General features: G+C 41.7%; 1 protein-coding gene and 1 long non-coding RNA gene across 2 annotated transcripts in view; one reads left to right on the top strand and one right to left on the bottom strand.

Annotated features, from left to right (window-relative positions):
* RHOBTB3 (Rho related BTB domain containing 3) overlaps positions 1-18,576 on the bottom strand; it is an 83,266-nt gene that overhangs the window by 4,716 nt on the left and 59,974 nt on the right. The gene's annotated exons all lie outside the window — the stretch shown is intronic.
* Positions 2,223-18,576, top strand: part of LOC309622616 — a 33,161-nt gene continuing 16,807 nt past the window's right edge. Inside the window, exon 1 of the long non-coding RNA XR_014241032.1 lies at positions 2,223-7,663. This is a non-coding gene — a long non-coding RNA (uncharacterized lncRNA). The remainder of the gene's footprint in view (positions 7,664-18,576) is intronic.

Raw genomic sequence — 18,576 nt, 5'->3', positions numbered from 1 at the left:
ATTGTATGAACAGGTACTGGGCATCCCCCAGAAATATGTCATGGAAATGGGCTGCTCTGCATTTTTGGCTTCCGTGGCCCCAGCCTCCAGCTTTCAGGAACAGGTCCAAGCACACCACGTCCATAGCAGTGTGGCAAGCCCGTACCCCCTCAACTAGCCAAAGTTGTGGCATGGAGAACAGAAATGTCATCAGCACAAGGCAAACTAAGTTCAGATAACGATCTGCTTCAGGCTCATTTAAGCATTCTCACCCCAAGTTAAAAAAAAAAAAAAAAAAAGACAACAGTTGAGCTCTCAACATGGGGCATTTCACTGCTCCAATCTGGACTGTTTGCTGTCCACGTCAGAGCACAGCTCTCTTCCTGGGATCTCCCTTCACTGTCATCCTGGGGATTCCATTGCTCTCCATCCTGAGTTGAATCTCCTGTTTCCCACACCCCATAAGTATTTGTTATAGCTAAAGTGCTGTAACAAAAACATAATGACAGAAGCTTATTTCTCTTGTAAGAGTTCAGAGGCAAGCAGGTGGCTTTGCTCTCTGAAATCACAATCAACCCAGGGGTTGTGTGCACCACTTCTGCTCATATCCCATTGCCCAGAAGTTAGCTGTGGGTGACACTAGGCCGTGGTGTCCCTGCTGGGAAGCCCCTTGCCCAGCTAAAACTCAGAGAGGTGTACATTGAAAGAAAATTAGGAGTTTGGGAGTAACAGATACACCCTACTATACATAAAATACATAAACAAGGACCTACTGTATAGCAGAGGGAACTATACTCAGTATCTTATAATAACCTATAATGCAAAAGAATCTGAAAAAGAACATATATATATGTATATAAATGAATGATTTTGCTGTATACCTGAAACTAACACAACATTATAAATCAACTAAACTTCAATAAAAAGTTGTTTGGGGCTTCCCTGGTGGCGCAGTGCTTAAGAATCCGCCTGCCAATGCAGGGGACACGGTCTGGGAAGATCCCATGTGCCGTGGAGCAACTAGGCCCGTGAGCCACAACTACTGAGCCTGTGCGTCTGGAGCCTGTGCTCCGCAACAAGAGAGGCCACGATAGTGAGAGGCCCGCACACCGCGATGAAGAGTGGCCTCTGCTTGCCGCAACTAGAGAAAGCCCTCGCACAGAAACTAAGACCCAACACAGCCATAAATAACTAAATTAATTAATTAAAAAAAAAAACCGAAAAAACCTTCCCAGAGCAAAGGTGCAGTCTAGGGCAGGAAAAACAACAACAACAAAAAAAAACAGTTGTTTGTTTTGAATAAATAAATAAATGTTTTAAAAAAAGAAAGAAAGAAGGGGAGAATGGCTGTCAAAGGAAAATTAGCACATTGTATCTTTCTCTTTTTTAGTCTTGTTCATTTTGGAGGACCATATATCCTCCATAAGTTTTAAGGAAAAGAGAATGGGAAGTAAACCTTTTGAAACCTTGCTTGTCTGAAAATATTTTTATTTGATTGATATTTGATTGATAGTTCACCTGGATAGAGCTTCTAGTTGGAAGTCATCTTCCTCTGGAAGTCTGAAGACACTGCTTATGGTCTTTGGCTTTCAGTGCTGCTGTTAAGAACTCTGAAGCCGTTCTGATTCTTGATGACCTGTTTGGTTTTCTTGTTTGTTTTATATTCTGGAAACTTAGAAAATCTTCCCTTTGAAATATCACAGTGATGTGCCTTGGGGAGGGTCTATTTTAGGGGCTACTTGGAGGTTTGAAAGGCCCATTGGAAATTTTATTGGATTATTTTATGGATACTTTCCTCCCCTCCATTTTCTTTGCGTCCTTTTTCTGGAGCTCCTAGCAATCCGATACTGGCTTTCCTGGACTTGTCCTCTAGTTTTTGCTATATTTTCTCTCCTGTTTTCTTTGTTTTATTCTGAGGGATTTACTCATTTTCCCCTCCTTGTTTTTCTATCAAGTTTTTAATTTCTGATAATGTTTTTAACTTTCAACAGCTCTTCAATATTATTTGAGTGTTTCTTTTTTTTCTAGAATTGTTTTTGCTTCATAAATGCAGTACCTTACCTTGCTGAGGTTATTGAGATTTTTAAAAACATTTTTACTGAGGTTTTTTTCCAACTGTGATTTTTTTCTTATTTCCAAGAATTTTTCCCTGTTCTCAGTTGTTTCCTTTTTAATATTTTTTTGTTCTTGTTTTATGGATGCAATCTTTTCTTTTCTCTCTCAAAGGATATTAATTATAGTTGGGGCTTTTTAAAAAGCTGTCTTCTGATTCCAGCATTCTCTCTGAGTTCCTATGTTCTGTTTCTGCTTAAATTTGAAGATCTTCCAATGTTCTGCATTGAACATTTGCAATCTGGCTGTGCGTAAATATTTAAGAATGAGGCACCAAAACCTGGTTGGAAGATTTGTGTGTGCATGAATTGGGCTTGTCAACTGGTGGGCTTCACCACAGAACCTTTGTTCAAATGTCACCTTCTCAGCAAGTCCTCCCACATCACCCTATTTAAAATTTCACTTGGCATTCTCTATGCCTCTTCCTTGTTTTTTCTCTATAGCATTTATCAGCTAATATGTTGTATAATTTGCTTATTTACTTTATTTACTATCTGTCTTCACTACTAACCCCTTGAGACCAGGAATTTGTGTCTGTTTATTTACTGCTGTATCTGCAGCCTCAAGAAGACTGCTTGCACATAGTAGGTACTTCATAAGTATCTGTTAGGTGTTTGAATGAATGAATGAGTGAATGAATGAATGATTAGCTGCCGACTACCCAGCTGTTAGCTCCTGGACGTTTTTCTTTTCAGCTGTTCAGTTTCTCCAGTTTCCCAGCGGGTTGGGGCGTGCCACCAGGTTCTGGCTGCCAAGTAGGGGAAAGGGATTTGGCAGCCCCCTCGTCAGTGTGCAGACTCTCATGTAATCTTCTGTTTTCTGTCTGTTCCTTGCTGAGTAATTCGGTGTGATATGCAGGGATAAAAAGGACTGTCATCCAAAGAGCACCAAGAAGTTGGCACACGGGGTTGGCAGAGGGAAGCAACAAGAATAACCAGGCAAAAACTTCATAGCCAAAGCTCTATTCCTTTGGTTTACTTTAAAAAGCAAGTGATTCAATCTCCTGCATGTATCTCATTTTAATAACTGCCTTCAGTCTGCCCCTTCCAGACTGGCCCCTGGAGTGGGACACCTGACAGCCATTCTTCCCAATTCAAGGTTGTCCAAAGATGGCCCTTAAGGGGAAACAACAGCCAGGGGTGATCAGGGTGGCCCAGATCACACTATTTATATCCCCAGTGGGTATCATTAGGCCATTACCTTGACATTTGGTTGTAAGAGAAAGCCATGCTCCCTCATTCACTGCGCCATAACAATTTTTAGTGGGTCCTGGGAAATATTTTAAAGAATTGGGCTGAGATATTTTAACTAAAATCCCTTTGCTATATTAATAGTGATCTTTTCTTATTAAGTACATTGGACATTTGAAGGGGAAGAATTTAATCTTACTAATTAGTGGAAGAGAATTCTGGCCTGGTCCCTTTAAGCATAAGTGATATTTAAACACGGGTCTGTATTTACACATGATTTATGTTTCCTGTCCCCAGGTGACTTTTCTGGTGAGCTACGCAGAGCTGAAGAGGGGAGGGGGGATGGAGGGGTATCGCAGAGCCAGTGAAAGCGCAGAACTCTGCGTAACCTCTCGGGGGCCTCGCCTAGTGCGCCTGGGATTTTACTCCTAGTGGCTCTTCCTGCTCGTTTGGGGTCCTCCGTCCCACCCAGCGGGGCTGGAGGCTCTGGAGGCCTGCAGCTGAGCTTTCTCAGGAGAGAGCAGAGCAGCTGCCTTCTTAGTTTTCTGTCGTGTGCCTTGTGAAACTTGGAATAGTCTGTACATAAAATCACCAGTTGTCTTTAAGGTGGGAAGGTGGGGATTTTGCACTGCCTTTCCTTATGATTCTTCCAAGTCATCCTGAGGGCTGAGGATGGATGACCTTTAACCTAATCTGCCCTGGGTTCTAACTCTGGTTAGACTACGGGGACCAGAGGACTCACTCTAGGAATGGAGGACTGACAGCTCCCCGGAAGACCAAATTAGCTCAGCTGGAACCTGTGGCCACCCAGGCTGCCCCCCAACAGTTAGAATGCAACCCCCCTGTGTGGCAAGAGTGGACGTGCAAAACTGACTCTGAGTGCCCTTAGCCCACTACTTGGAAGATCCCAGTCACAAACACAATCGCTGAATGTTTGGAGAGTGCCAGAGAGGGCAAGAGAGTGCAAGGGAAGGAAAGGATGGGTCTCAGGCTGCCTCCAGAAAGGGAAGAATGTGGGTGGTTCCAGATAGATAAACCACAGGTTAACCAGAGAGGAGCCCTGGTTCTTCTCTCCATCCAGGAAGCCCGAGGCAGGTAGCACTAGTGAGGGTACAATGTGGCTTTAAGCCACTTTCCCTTTTTTTATAGTCTGATTCCATTTTTTTTTTGACATATATTAATATTCTTTTTCATATTCTTTTCTGGTTTATCACAGGATATTGAATATAGTTCCCTTTGCTATACAGTAGGATCTTGTCATTTATCCACCCTATATATACAGTTTGCATCTGCTAATGCCAAGCTCCCAATCCTTCCCTCCCTCGCCCCTCCTCTTAGGCCACTTTTGAGGCCAATTTACCCCAAACTCTTTGCATTCAGGTGAGGTCCAATGGCTGCTGGACTGTCCTTAACCTAACTGAGAAATTCCCCCTGTCCAAATGAGGGATGGATCAATGGATGCAAAGTGTTCCCTTAAACACCCCTGAGCTGGCACAAGAAGGGACATCCCCCCTTCGTAAGATTTTGAGAAGTGAGGGATAAGTGTTTCTTACTAAAAGGATGGTCTTTAGTATGAGGACCCTTTCTCCACTGATTATTCTTTGACTACAGGAGAGTGAACCCTGTGACCTGCAGAACCTGGGGAGGGGTCTCAGGGTTACTGAGAGGGTCAGAGAATATACAGATACTCTGATTTTACACGGGTATACATAAAGAGGTGCCATCGCATGTATCTTTCACTGCATCTATAGCTTCTAATATTTTAATAAAGGTGAATAATTGATTTACCCAGTTAAAAGGTTTTCTTGGGGACTTCCCTGGCAGTCCAGTGGTTAAAACTCCGCGCTTCCAAGGCAGGGGGCCCGGGTTCGATCCCTGGTCGGGGAACTAGGATCCCACATACCACATGGCACGGCCAAGAAAATAAAATAAAATAATAAAAATAAAAGGTTTTCTTGGTCTATTTCCTTACATGGCAGCAGCAGCAGGAAATAAAACATAAATTCATTTCAAGGATCACTGCGTGTACATATAATTATCTATTTAAAACATTTACTTTTTAAAAAAGCATCCTAACATTGATAATAGCTTTTGATTATTACTTTTGTCTCAGTCAATGGTTAAAGCGCAATGACTACATGTGGAGAGGCTGTGGCCTGTCCCATTTTTTAATATTGAAAAAAAGGAGGGGTGTCTACAAGTTTGGAAATATTGGAGACTAGTTCCCTGTACCAAAGAGAGGGCTAACACTGGTCCTCCTCCGTCTTCCTACTTATACAGATCAAAATCTAGAAAACAGCTGCAGTGTAAAGGTAGTATCAAATAATGGTTAACTCACACCAAAATCAAGGTATGGGTTTTACCCCATGTTTCCTAGGCATTTTAAAGAGGCTATATAGTGTCCCCCTTGGTTGAAACAGGTGAATGTGAGAGTCTGCAGGGTACACTGATGGAAGAAGCTTGGAAAGACCCAGCTGCACACACTGGGTGCCAAGCACTTTCTAAGTTTTGACCATGTTTTCACTCATGTGATCCTCACAGCAGCCCTATAAGCCAACTAACATTAGTCATTATCATTTCCATTCTACAGATGGCAAAACTAAGGCGCAGCGAGGTTAAGTTGCCCAGGAGCTCTCAGCAGAGCCAGGATTCGAGCCCAGCAGGGTTCCAGGAGCACACAGCACCGCTCTGCCTTTAACCAGGGCTTTCATTGTAAAGGGGACTGTGTTTCCTGGTTTAATGGAATGACCAAAGGAGGGCCTCCCTGGGCCTCTGGGCTCTGAGCCACAACTTCAAGGAACAACTTGATACTTCTCCAGCATGCACTGTGCTCCAGCTCAGTGTTCCTCCGAGTAGGTTCTTCAGAAAACTGGTTCCATGGCATGTTGATAAATGGTACACGAGGAAAGGGGCTTCGTGGTCAAATGCGTTTGGGAAATGCCGGGCTACGTGATGTGCTGGCCTGCAGGACTTGCACTCATTTTGAGAGTCCGAGCCTTTTATCTGATAAACTTTTAAAATGTATGCTACTGAGGACTTCCAGTTTCCAATTCGGCATGTAAGAAGTTTTTGGAAGTTTCCACTCCATCCTAACAAAAAGTGAAAAGCTGAATAACTGAAAAATCAATAACTCTTCTTAAATCCATAAGAGAAGTGAGGTCATAGAGCAAACCAGTGCCCCCCAAATTGGGGAGACTGACAGGCAAATACCGAGAATCTCAACTTACATGAGAATTAGTGCTGGGGGAGGGGAACCTGAGCTGTGATCAAGGAACGGCTGGAGGCTCCATGAGGACCATGCTCAGAGCTAAAAACTCCAAGGGGACCCAGTCATCAGAGGGCCCATGCTTTTGTGAGTTTTACCATCTGGAGTTGTAATGAGGTTCTCACAGTGAATGCTGGAGGGAAAAACCCTCATGCTTTAAGCAGGGAGAGCAGAAAAGGAACCATTTGGAAATAAGCCAGAGCATTCTGTTTTTCTTAACAAGGTCTGTTCTCAAGAGTTAACTCTCTAACTACAGCCTAATGTGCTGGGGTTTTATCAGAGCCTAACTGACCTGGGGGAAGGGAAAACCCCAACTCCAGCTCCTTCTGGCCTTCCTTAAGGGAAGAGGGAAATACCCAACTCCATTCTAGCCACCCTACTCTACTTAGACAGGGCAACCCACCCCAGGGTGTGGGCACCAAGAAGCACGTGTGAAGCTCACAGGCTCCCTAAAAAGACTGAGACCTAATCAAAGGGATGTAACAGGCTCCCCTCCTTCCACACATCTTACCACCACATTACTAAATACCTACTTAACAGCAGTTACCCAGTTCATTGTCTCACGCTATCGAGAAAACATTACTAGTATATTAAAAGGCAAAAACCACAGTTGGAAGAGATAGAGAAGCATTAGGCAGGGCTGTTGGAATGATCAGACTGGGAATTTAAAACAGCTACGATGAACATGCTAAAGGCTATAGGATGCTATAGGATAAAGGATAAAGTAAACCGCATGAAAGAACAAACGGGCAATGTAAGCAAAGAGATGGAAATTCTAAGAAAGAGCCAAAAAGAACTGCTAGAGACCAAAAACACTGTGACAGAAATGAAGAATGCCTTTGATGGACTCATTAGTTCACTTGACATGTGCTATGATCTGAATGTTTGTGTCCTCCCCAAACTCATGTTAGAATCCTTATATCCAATGCAATGGTGTTAGAAGGTGGGGTCTTTGGGAGGCAATTAGGTCATGAGGGTGAATTAGTAAATTAGTGCTCTTATAAAAGAGATCCCACAACACTCCCTTCCACCATGTGAGGACACAGTGAGAAGCTGCAGGCTATGAACCGGGAAGAGGGCCAACACCTTGATCTTGGATTTTCCAGACTCCAGAACTGTGAGAAATAGAATTTCTGTTATTTATAAGCTACCCAGTCTGTGGTATTTTGTTATAGCAGCCCAAACTAAGACTGAAGAAAGAACCTCTAAGCTTGAGAATGTCTCAAAAGAAACCTCCAAAACTTAAAAACAAAGAGAAAAAAATACTTGACGCAGGAAAGAGAGTGGGGCGCGAAAGGATGGTCACATCCCAGGTCATGTCTGAGTCCCTGGGATGGCTGCCAAGTGTGGGTTCTTGGCTTCGTGCAGGAAAGAATTTAAGAGCCAGCCACAGCAAAGTGAAAGAAAGTTTATTCAGGGAGAAACACACTCCATAGACAGAGTGTGGGCCATCTCAGAAGGTGAGAGAGGCACCAGGGTATGGGGTTGTCAGTTTTTATAGGGGTGGGTTATTTCATAGGCTAATGAGTGGGAGTAGTATTCCGGCTATTTTGGGGAAGGCGTGGGGATTTCCAGGAATTGGGCCACCACCCACTTTTTGACCTTTATGGTCGGCCTTGTAACTGTCATGGCGCCTGTGTGTGTGTCGTTTAGCTTGCTGATGTGTTACAAAGAGCATATACTGAGGCTCAAGGTCTAGTGGAAGTCAACTTGTCCGCCATCTTGGACCTAGTTGATTCTAATCAGTTTATGTCGTGTCCTCTGGCTACGTCATTCTTGTAAATGTTGTGCCCTGCCCCCTTCCTGTCTCATACTGAAAAACCCAGAACAGGATATCGAATAACTATGGGACAACTACAAAAGGTGTAAGATATACATAATAGGAATACCAGAAGGAGAAGAAAGACAGAAAGGAACAGAAGAAATATTTAAAGCAATAATGACTGAGAATTTCCCCAGACACCAAACCACAGATCTAGAGAGCTCAGAGAACACCAAGCAGAAAAAAAATGACGAAAAAACCCACTACACCTAAACATATCATTTTCAAGCTGCAGAAAATAAAAGATAAAGAAAATATCCTGACAGAAGCCAGAGGAAAAAACACCTTACTTATAGAAGAGCAAAGATAAAAATTACATCTGACTTCTCAGAAATCATGAAGGCAAGAAGAGAGTGGACTGAAATATTTAAAGTGTTGAGAGAAAAACCCCACCAAGCTAGAATTCTGTACACTGGGAAATTACTCTTCACAAGTGAAGCAGAAATAAGGACTTTCTTGGGCAAACAAAAATTGAAGGAATGTGTTGTCAGCATACCTACCTTGCAAGAAATGTAACAGTTCTTCAGAGAGAAGAAAAATGACATAGATCAGAAATTTTGAACTACATAAAGAAAGGAAGAACACTGAAGAAGGAACAAGTGAAAAATACTTTTATTTTTCTTATTCATAATTGATCTAACAGATAACAGTTTGTTCAAAATAATAATAACAACAATGTATTTGATTATGGATGCTTATGCATATATATGAGTTTATGTATGCTTATGTATGCATGAAATGAGTGACAGAAATGATACAAGGGACAGGAGGGAGGAATTACGATTATTTTGTTATCATAAGGTACTTGCACTACCTGTGGAGCAGTATATTGCTGTTTGAAAGTGGACTTGAATTAGATGTAAATGTATATTGCAAACTCTTGGGCAACCGCTAAAATAGGGAAGAAAAAAAAAGTATAACTGATACACGCTGAAAGAGAAAAAACACAATCATATAAAATGCTCAATTAAAGCCACAAATGGCAGGGGAAAAAATGGAAGACAAAAATTGGAACAAAGAACATGGGCAACAAATAGAAGGCTTTAACAAATATGATAGATAATCCAAGTATATCAGTTATCACTTTGAATGTCAATGGTTTAAAAGCACCAGTTAAAAGACAGAGGTTGTCAGAGTGGATCAAAAAACAAGACCCAGTAAGATGTTGTCTACAAGAACCCCACTTTAAATATAAAGACACATAGAGGTTAAAAGTAAATGAATGGAGAAAGACATACCATATTAACACTAATCAAAAGAAAGCAGAGCAGACTTCAAAGCAAGGAAAGTTACCAAGGATAAAGAAAGGCATTACATAAAGATAAACGGATAAACTCTCCAGAAGACATAACAATGCTTAACATGTATGTGCTTAACAAAAGAGCATCACAATACATGGGGCAAAAATTGACAGAACTGCAACGAACAACAGATGAATCCACCATTAAAGTTGAAGACTTCAACACTTCTCTGTCATAAATGGACAAATCCAGCTGGCAGAAAATTAGTAAGGACATAGTCGAACTCAACAACATGATCAATCAACTGGATATAATCAACATCTGTAGACTACATCCAGCAACAGCAGAATACACATTCTTCTCAAGCTCACATGGAACATTCACTAAGGTAGACTACATTCTGGGCCATAAAACACACCTAACAAATTTAAAAGAACAGAAATCATACAATGTGTGCTCTTGACCACAATGGAATTAAACTAGAAATCAACACAGAAAGATACCTGGAAAATCCTAAAATACACGGGGGTTAAGCAACACACTTCTAAATAAGACATGGGTCCAAGAGTAAACCTCAAGAGAAATTTAAAATATTTTTTATCTCAATGAAAATGAAAAGACAACTTATCAAAATTTGTGGGGTGCAGCAAAAGCAGTCCTTAGAGGGAAAGTTACAGCATTAAATTCATATATTTAAAAAAAAGAAAGATCTAAAATCAGTCATCTAAGCTTCTACCTTAGGAAACTAAAAAAACAAAAGCAAATCAAACCCCAATTAAGAAGGAGAAAAAAATAATGAGAATGAGAGCAAAAATCGACATAATTTTTGAAAACAGGAAGTCAATAGAGAAAATCAACAAAGCCAAAAAATGATTCTTTGAAAAGATCAGTAAAATCAATAAGCTTTAGTTAGGTTACTTAAAAAAGAGAGGGCGAGAGGAAAAAAAGAGAGGGAGGGAGAAAGGGAGAGAGGGAGAGAGGGAAAGAGAGAGAGAAGAGACAAATTACAAATATCAGAAATGAAAGAAGGTACATCACTAAAGATACTATAGACATTAAAAGGATAATAGGGACTTCCCTGGTGGCACAGTGGAAAAGACTCCACGCTCCCAATGCACGGGGCCTAGGTTCAATCCATGGTCAGGGAACTAGATCCCACATGCATGCCACAACTAAGAGTTCGCATGCCACAACTAAGGAGCCCGCGTGCCGCAACTAAGACCCAGTGCAACCAAATAAATTAATATATATATATATATTTTTTTTTAAAAAGGATACTAAAGGAATACTATAAACAACTCTATGCCCACAAACCTAGATGAAATAGACCAATTCCTTGAAAGACACAACTTGCCAAAACTCACACAAGAAGAAATAGACAATCTGAATAGGACTCTATCTATTAAGGAAATTGAATCAATAATTAATAATCTTCCAATCACTGAATTGTAAAAAAAAAAAAAAATCTTCCAAAACAGAAAGCACCAGGTCCATATGGGTTTGCTGGTGAATTCTAATCAAGCATTTAAGGATGAAATTATACCAATTCTCTACAATATTTTTCAGAGAATAGAAGCAAAAGAATTCTTCCTAACTCATTATATGAAGCCAGCATTACCCTAATATCAAAACCAGACAAAAACACTACAAGAAAACTACAGGCCTATATGTCTCATGAACATAGATGCAAAATTCTTCAACAAAATATTAGCAAATCAAATTCAACAAAGTATAAAAAAAATTATACACCTCAATCCAGCAGATTTATCCCAGGTATGCAAGACTGGCTCAATGTTTGAAAATCAATTAATGTAACCAATCACATTAACAGGGTAAACAACAGAAATTACATGATCATACCAAAAGATCTAGAAAAAGCATTCGACAAAAATCCAGCACCCATTCATGATAAAGACTCTCAGTAAACTAAGAATGGGGGGAACATCATCAATCTGATAAAGAAGATCTACAAGAAACCCACAGTTAACATCACATGTAATGGCAAGAAATTTAAAGCTTCACACTAAGATCAGGTACAAGGCAAGACTGTCCCCCTCCTTTTCAACATCATACTGGAAGTTCTTGCTGATTCAATAAGACAAGAAAAGGAAACAAAAGGTATACAGATTGTGAATAAAGAAATAAACAGTCATTATTCATAGATGACATGACTGTCTATGTAGAAAATCCAAAAGAATCGACAAAAGAACTCCTAGAACTAACAGGCAGTTACAGCAAGGTTTCAGGATACAAGGGTAATAATATGTGAAAGTCAATCACTTTCCTATTTAACATAAATGAACCTGAGGATTTTAAAAAAACTCAAAGGGAATTCCCTGATGGTCCAGTGGTTAGGACTCAGCGTTTTCACTTCCAGGGCCTGGGTTCAATCCCTGGTCAGGGAACTAAGATCCCACAAGCAGTGCAGCATGGCCAAAAAAAAGAGTCAAAGAACTAAATAACTGGAGAGATGCTTGACGTTCATGGATAGGAAGACTCAATATTATCAAGATGTCAGTTCTTCCCAACCTGATCTATAGATTCAATGCAATCCTAATCAAAATCCCACCAAGTTACTTTTGGATTTTACAAACCGATTCTAAAGTTTACACAGAAAGTCAAAAGACCCAGCATAGTCAACAGCAGAACAAAGTTGGAGGACTGACATTATGAGACATCAAGACTTACTATAAAGCTACAGTAATTAAGATGATGTGGTATTGACAAAAGAATAGACAAATAGATCAATGAAACAGAATAGAGAGCCCAGAAATAGACCCACATACATACAGTCAACTGATCTTTGACAAAGAAGCAAATGCCATGCAACGGAGCAAAGAGAATCTTTTCAACATATGGCACTGGAACAACTGGGCATCCACATGCAAAACAATGAATCTAGACACAGATCTTACATCCCTCACAAAACTTAACTCAAAATGGATCAAAGACATAGATGTAAAATGCAAAACTATAAGACTCCTAGAAAATGACATAGTAGAAAATCTAAATGACCTTGGGTATAGTGATGTCTTGAGATATAACACCAAAGGCATGACCCATGAAAGGAAGAATTGATAAGCTAGACTTCACTGAACTTTTAAAAATTCTGCTCTGTGAAAGTGTTGGAAGGTGGAGATATTGAATAATACCCTCCAAACTGAGAAGGGACTTTGAGACCAAAAAACAAAGCAGGCAATCCCATAAAGTGTAACTATGAAGTTTATTGGGGGTAACTGACACAGACAGGATCAGGTGTTTGATGATCCAGAGGCATTAGCAGCTGTATGCCACACTGCCTAAAGGGGTACAGGGGAATTTAAAGGAGCCGAAGCTAAAAATAGAATCTGACTAATAGGGAAAACCACATCCTCACTGACAGGAACCAGGGGTCTCATTACCATCTGGTTCAGCAAAAGGCATTCTTCCAGTTTTCATATCAGATGAAGGAAAGGGTAAAAGTTGATAGGGAACCTAGCTGGCTTGGGTGCATTCCTTGTGAGTAGACTAAAGCTCAGTCCTGCAGAGAGGAGGGCAATACAACTGTGGGCTTAAGGTGGAGCTGACAAAGTGGAGTCAGTGCAGTTCAGCCACACCCAAAACACTGTGAAGGGAATGAAAAAACAAGCCAGAGACTGAGAGAAAATATTTGCAAAAGACATATCTTTTAAAAGACTGAAATGCAAATTAAAACAACAGTGAGATATCTCTACACACCTATTAGAATGGCCAAAATCCAGAACACTGACAGCAGCAAATGCTGACGAGAATATGGAACAACGGGAACGCATTCATTGCTGGTGGGAATGCAAAATGGCATACCCACTTTGGAAGACAGTTTGGTGGGTTCTTACAAAACTAAACATACTCTTACCATGTGACCCAGCAATGCACTCCTGGTAATCACGCAAAGGAGGTGAAAACTGATGTCCACACAAAAACCTGCACATGGATGTTTAGTGCAGCTTCATTCATAATTACCAGAACTTAGAAGCAACCAAGATGTCCTTCAGTAGAAGGTACTGAAAATAAACTGTGGTACATCTAGACAATGGAATATTATTCAGTACTAAGAAGAAATGAGGTATTAAGCCCTGAAAAGACATGGAGGAACCTTCAAAGCATATTACTAAGTGAAAGAAGCCCATCTGAAAAGGCTACATACTGTATGATTCCAACTATATGACATTCCAGAAAAAGCAAAACACTATGGAGACAGTAAAGGTATCAGTGGTTGCCAGAGGTTGGGGGTAGGAGCGATGAACAGGCAGAGCATAGAGGATTTCTAGGGCAGTGAAACTATTCTGTATGATACATGTTGTTACACCTTTACCCAAACCCACAGAACGTACGGCACCAGGAGTGAACCCTAATGTAAACTACTGACTGTGGGTGACTATGATGCATCCATGAGGTTCATCAATCGTAACCAACGTATCACTCTGGGGGAGAGGATTTTGCTAATGGGGGAGGCTATGTACGTGTGGAGGCAGGAGGAATATGGGAAACCTCTGTACCTTCCTCTCAATTTTGCTGTGAAGCTAAAACTGCTCTAAAAAAAAAGTCTATTAAGGACTTCCCTGGTGGTGCAGTGGTTAAGAATCCGCCTGCCAATGCAGGAGACATGGGTTCGAGCCCTGGTCCGGGAAGATCCCACATGCAGCAGAGCAACTAAGCCCGTGTGCCACAACTACTGAGCCTGCACTCTAGAGCCCACAAACCACAACTACTGAGCCCACAAGCCACAACTACTGAAGCCTGCGTGCTTAGAGCCCGTGCTTCTCAACAAGAGAAGCCACCACAATGAGAAGCCCGCACACCGCAACAGAGAGTAGCCCCTGATCGCTGCAGCTAGAGAAAGCCCGCACGCAGCAACGAAGACCCAACGCAGCCAAAAATTAATTAATTAATTAATTAATTTTAAAAGGAGTCTATCAGGGACTTCCCTGGTGGCGCAGTGGTTAAGAATCCGTCTGCCAGTGCAGGGGACACGGGTTCGAGCCCTGGTCCGGGAAGATCCCACATGCCACGGAGCAACTAAGCCCGCGTGCCACAACTACTGAGCCTGCGCTCTAGAGCCCACGAGCCACAACTACTGAGCCTGCGCGCCTAGAGCCTGTGCTCCGCAACAAGAGAAGCCACCGCAATGAGAAGCCTGCACACCACAACGAAGAGTAGCCCCCGCTCACCGCAACTAGAGAAAGCCCGTGTGCAGCAACGAAGACCCAACGCAGCCAAAAATAAATAAAATAAATAAATTTATTTTAAAAAAGTCTATTAAAACAACAACTATGCTCTTATTCTCACCAAACCCCACACATATACACACTTTCATCTCCCTCCCTTTGCTGAGACATAGGAAGAGGACAACAAAGGATAGATGGCAGGGAAACAGCCCCCCTGAGGGGCACCTCCAGCTTGAAGGGATGATGTGGGAATGGGTCACGGAGGGTCATAAGCAGGTGAGCCTCACCAGGCCCTAAATCCAGTCGAACTCTTTAGTCCTTCCAGATGTACTAAATCAGCATCTGGGATGTGTTAGTAAACAACACAGTCCTAAGCATCAGCAACTGTATAAATGGCATCCTTAACACAAAACTCTTTCAGTCAGTCAGAGATCCTAGGACTCTGTGGATTGCAGCAAGCATGCCTTTACCAAAAGCAAACATACGCACAAAAAGGTGTTTATACTTGCTCTTCATGGATAATTCAGTGTAGAATTCTCTTGTCCCAAGGCTGTACTGTGGGTGTGATATGCAGTGGGGAAGGGGGAAGGGGAAAGGCGGGGGAGATAAATTCGCAAGAAGTTCACAAGGGCATATGCAAAGCATTTACCCAGAAACAAAGTTTTCCAGTTTTTATCCAGTTCTGTGGGGCTTCACTGAACCCAGATCACTGGTTTACAGTAGTTATGAAACCAGTAAGAAAACATTTTTCTAGCTACTCATATTTTTCCTTCCTCCTTCCCTCCCTCCCTTCTTTTATTCCTTTTTCCCTTTCTCTTTCCTCCTTTCTTTTTAAAATAATTTTATTCAGGCATATTTTATAGCTTATGTAATTCATCCATTTCAGTTGTACTATTTAACAAGAGATTGTTCATGTTAAGCTGCACATTTCCTAGAGGAACTGGCCCCAGAACCCAAGATTGCTGCTCCAGGTATAGATCTTCCTGGTGTAGAAGCCACATGGACAGAATTCAAATCCTGGTTAGGCCATTTCCTAGCTGTGTGCCTGTGGCTAAGCAAATCTCTCCAGGCTTGGGTTCTTCCTATGAGAATTAAAAGTAACTAAGTTAACTAATGAAATTAAAATTGATTAAAAGGAAAGAGGACTAACAGAGAAACCTCATTCCCTGGCTGTTCATGCCCTGAAACCAGCTACCTTCCTCTCTGACGCTTCATACCAGGATATGCTGTTTGTTTTCCAGTCATCAGTCTCAGGTTACTTAACTTCAAATATTAACCACAGGGTGGTGTGTTAAACCATCATAACATTTGAAGAATCATGATCCGATTAGACCTTGGAATAGTGTCCTGGGAGGCGGGTGGGGATGAAGGTGGGAGAGGAGTGATGACCTGCATGACTCCTTGACCTCGGAGCCAGGACATGTCCAGACTCCATTTGTTTTCCCACATGGCACAAAGCCAGCAGTGTTACAACACCTTCAAAGGGAGCATCAATTCCCGCCTAAGCTGGATGATTTTACATTTTTCTTGGGATGCCTATGAAGGCTGTTTGCTAGTTGGTAGAGCACGTGGGCTTTGCAGTCAGGTATGAGTTCTGCCAGCTCTGCCACTTATTGACTACGTGGCCTTAGGCCGTCACTCACTGTGCTCATGCTAGACTGGAGATACTCAGAGCACCTTGCTCACATGATTGCTGGGACAACGTGATCATACTAATCCTTACAGAGCTCTAACTCTGCGCGAGACACTGGTTTCAGCCCTTTACACGTATGACCTCATTTACTCCTCCCAGTGAACCTACGAGTTTGCTACGTCCATTAGCTCCATTTTATAAATGAGCAAAGTCCAGAGAGAGCCTACCTCACCTATCTGAGGTCACACAGTAAGAGGTGGAGCCGGGATCTGAGTCAATCCGGGCAATCTGGTTTCGCCACTGGTGTTTAATCACCTCACCAGACGACTTTTCTGTGCTATATGTTATCTTTTTGAAGAGGAAATAACATATGCAAAATGCCTGGCACTTAGTAAAAGGGCAATAAATAGTAATGCTGAAATAATAAATAGTACTTCAATTTCCCCAAGCCTCCCCAGCTTATAAACAGTATAAACAGTAGTAACAGAAATTAATAATAACAGCTATAAACAGTAGTAACAGAAATTTCACTCAATTACATCTCTGCCTGCAGGACACGAGCCCCAAAGTCTCCTGAAGTTATCCCTCGGGTGTCTCCTGTCCTTCCACACTCACCCCCCCTGAAGGCCCTGCCCTTGAAGTCCCTTGAGAGTGGGGCCTCACTCTGCTTCTGTTTTGAGTGACTTCTCTGCCCCTCCCTGGGGCCAAACCTCTGGTCAAGTTCCTTGGTCCCTAAGCAGAAATGGGGCCCCTGGGCCACAGCAGTCAACACTGTCAACTTGGAGGCCAGTAACTCTGCTGGGTTCTCCATCAACTGTGCCCCATTACATTCAACAGACATTTCTGAAGCAACTATTATGTTTTGGAAATGGTGATAAAAGACACATAAAAATGAAGTAAAATACAATCAGATGCCTACTAATACTAAGGTCCCATACAAGATCAGCCTTTCTTACCATATCCATGAAAAATAGTGAGGAATATAAAAGAGAAAGTGTTGTTTTTGTTGTTGTGGTGGTGGTGGGTACCTACTTTAAGTGATCATCTTTACGTTTGAATTCTTGCAAAGGAAATTATCCTAACTTCTTCTTTCTAAGTCAAGGAAAGCATGTGAACCGTACCTGGACATTGCAGCACTGTAATCTGCCTTTCTACCCTATTACCAGGGGTTTTACCCATAGCCTCTCAAGGACTTTGGTATGTAGTTACTCTAGACCAAAATGTCCTAATTTACTCGGAGGCAATTCATTCCTCAGAGAAAGTCACTATAAATTTAGAAAAACCACCCTACTCCTCTTCCAACAAAGGGGCCATAAGACCCAAGAACAGTGATGTGTCCAGTTACCCAGGTGACCCTGGGGAGAGAATTAGACAAGAGATTTCTAGGAAAATATATAGTCTACATAAATTTTAATTTTATGAAAACTGCAACTGAGGAGTTTGTAGTTATTTTTCAATAGCCTTAAACTTACTAAAGTACAGGCAAAAGCAAGATACTTCCATTCAAGAGGAGGAAGAGAAAAGCACTCAGAAGTTGGAAGCAAGCCTGTGTGAGGGGACAGTGGTCACCTGCTGCCTATAAAAAGAATTCCCAGGGCTCACAAAACTGGTTTAACCAAACTTTGTCCCATGAGGCCCTCCAGAGTAAAAAACATTATTTATTTATGATTGTGCTCCAATATTGTTTCTAATTCTTACAGGGAAGGTGAATATATATTTTTTAAATTGGAAGATAATAAAAAGGTAGACAATTTTCAGGAAAAAAAAGTAGATTCTGAGATAGTAGTAAAATCTGTCATTATAAACAGAAAAGATTGATGGACTCAGATTTCCTGTTTAAAAGTGCATATAGGGCTGTTTCTAAGTCCTTTCAGAATTTAATTTTACTTTAATTCACTGAGAATTCCCAGCCCTGTATCATCTGTTGGACAACAGGGTAAAAGGCCCAGTACTCAGCATAAGCCTAAAGAAATCCCAAGCTCGACAGACGACTGGAAGGTCAACGGCAGTGCGAGGTGAGGCCTGCAGGCCTACTGTGTGATTCTGAGAGTGTCTGAGTCGAGACCCCACCTCCTGAAACCTCCCTCATCGCTTCCCCAACCAGCAGAAATCATCCTGGGAAGCTCTGCTCTGCCTGACTGCTCCACA

Source organism: Balaenoptera borealis (assembly GCF_965194805.1).
Source record: "Balaenoptera borealis genome assembly, chromosome: 2".
In the NCBI taxonomy this organism is placed as follows: domain Eukaryota; kingdom Metazoa; phylum Chordata; class Mammalia; order Artiodactyla; family Balaenopteridae; genus Balaenoptera; species Balaenoptera borealis.
This window is presented reverse-complemented; position numbering and strand designations above follow the sequence as displayed.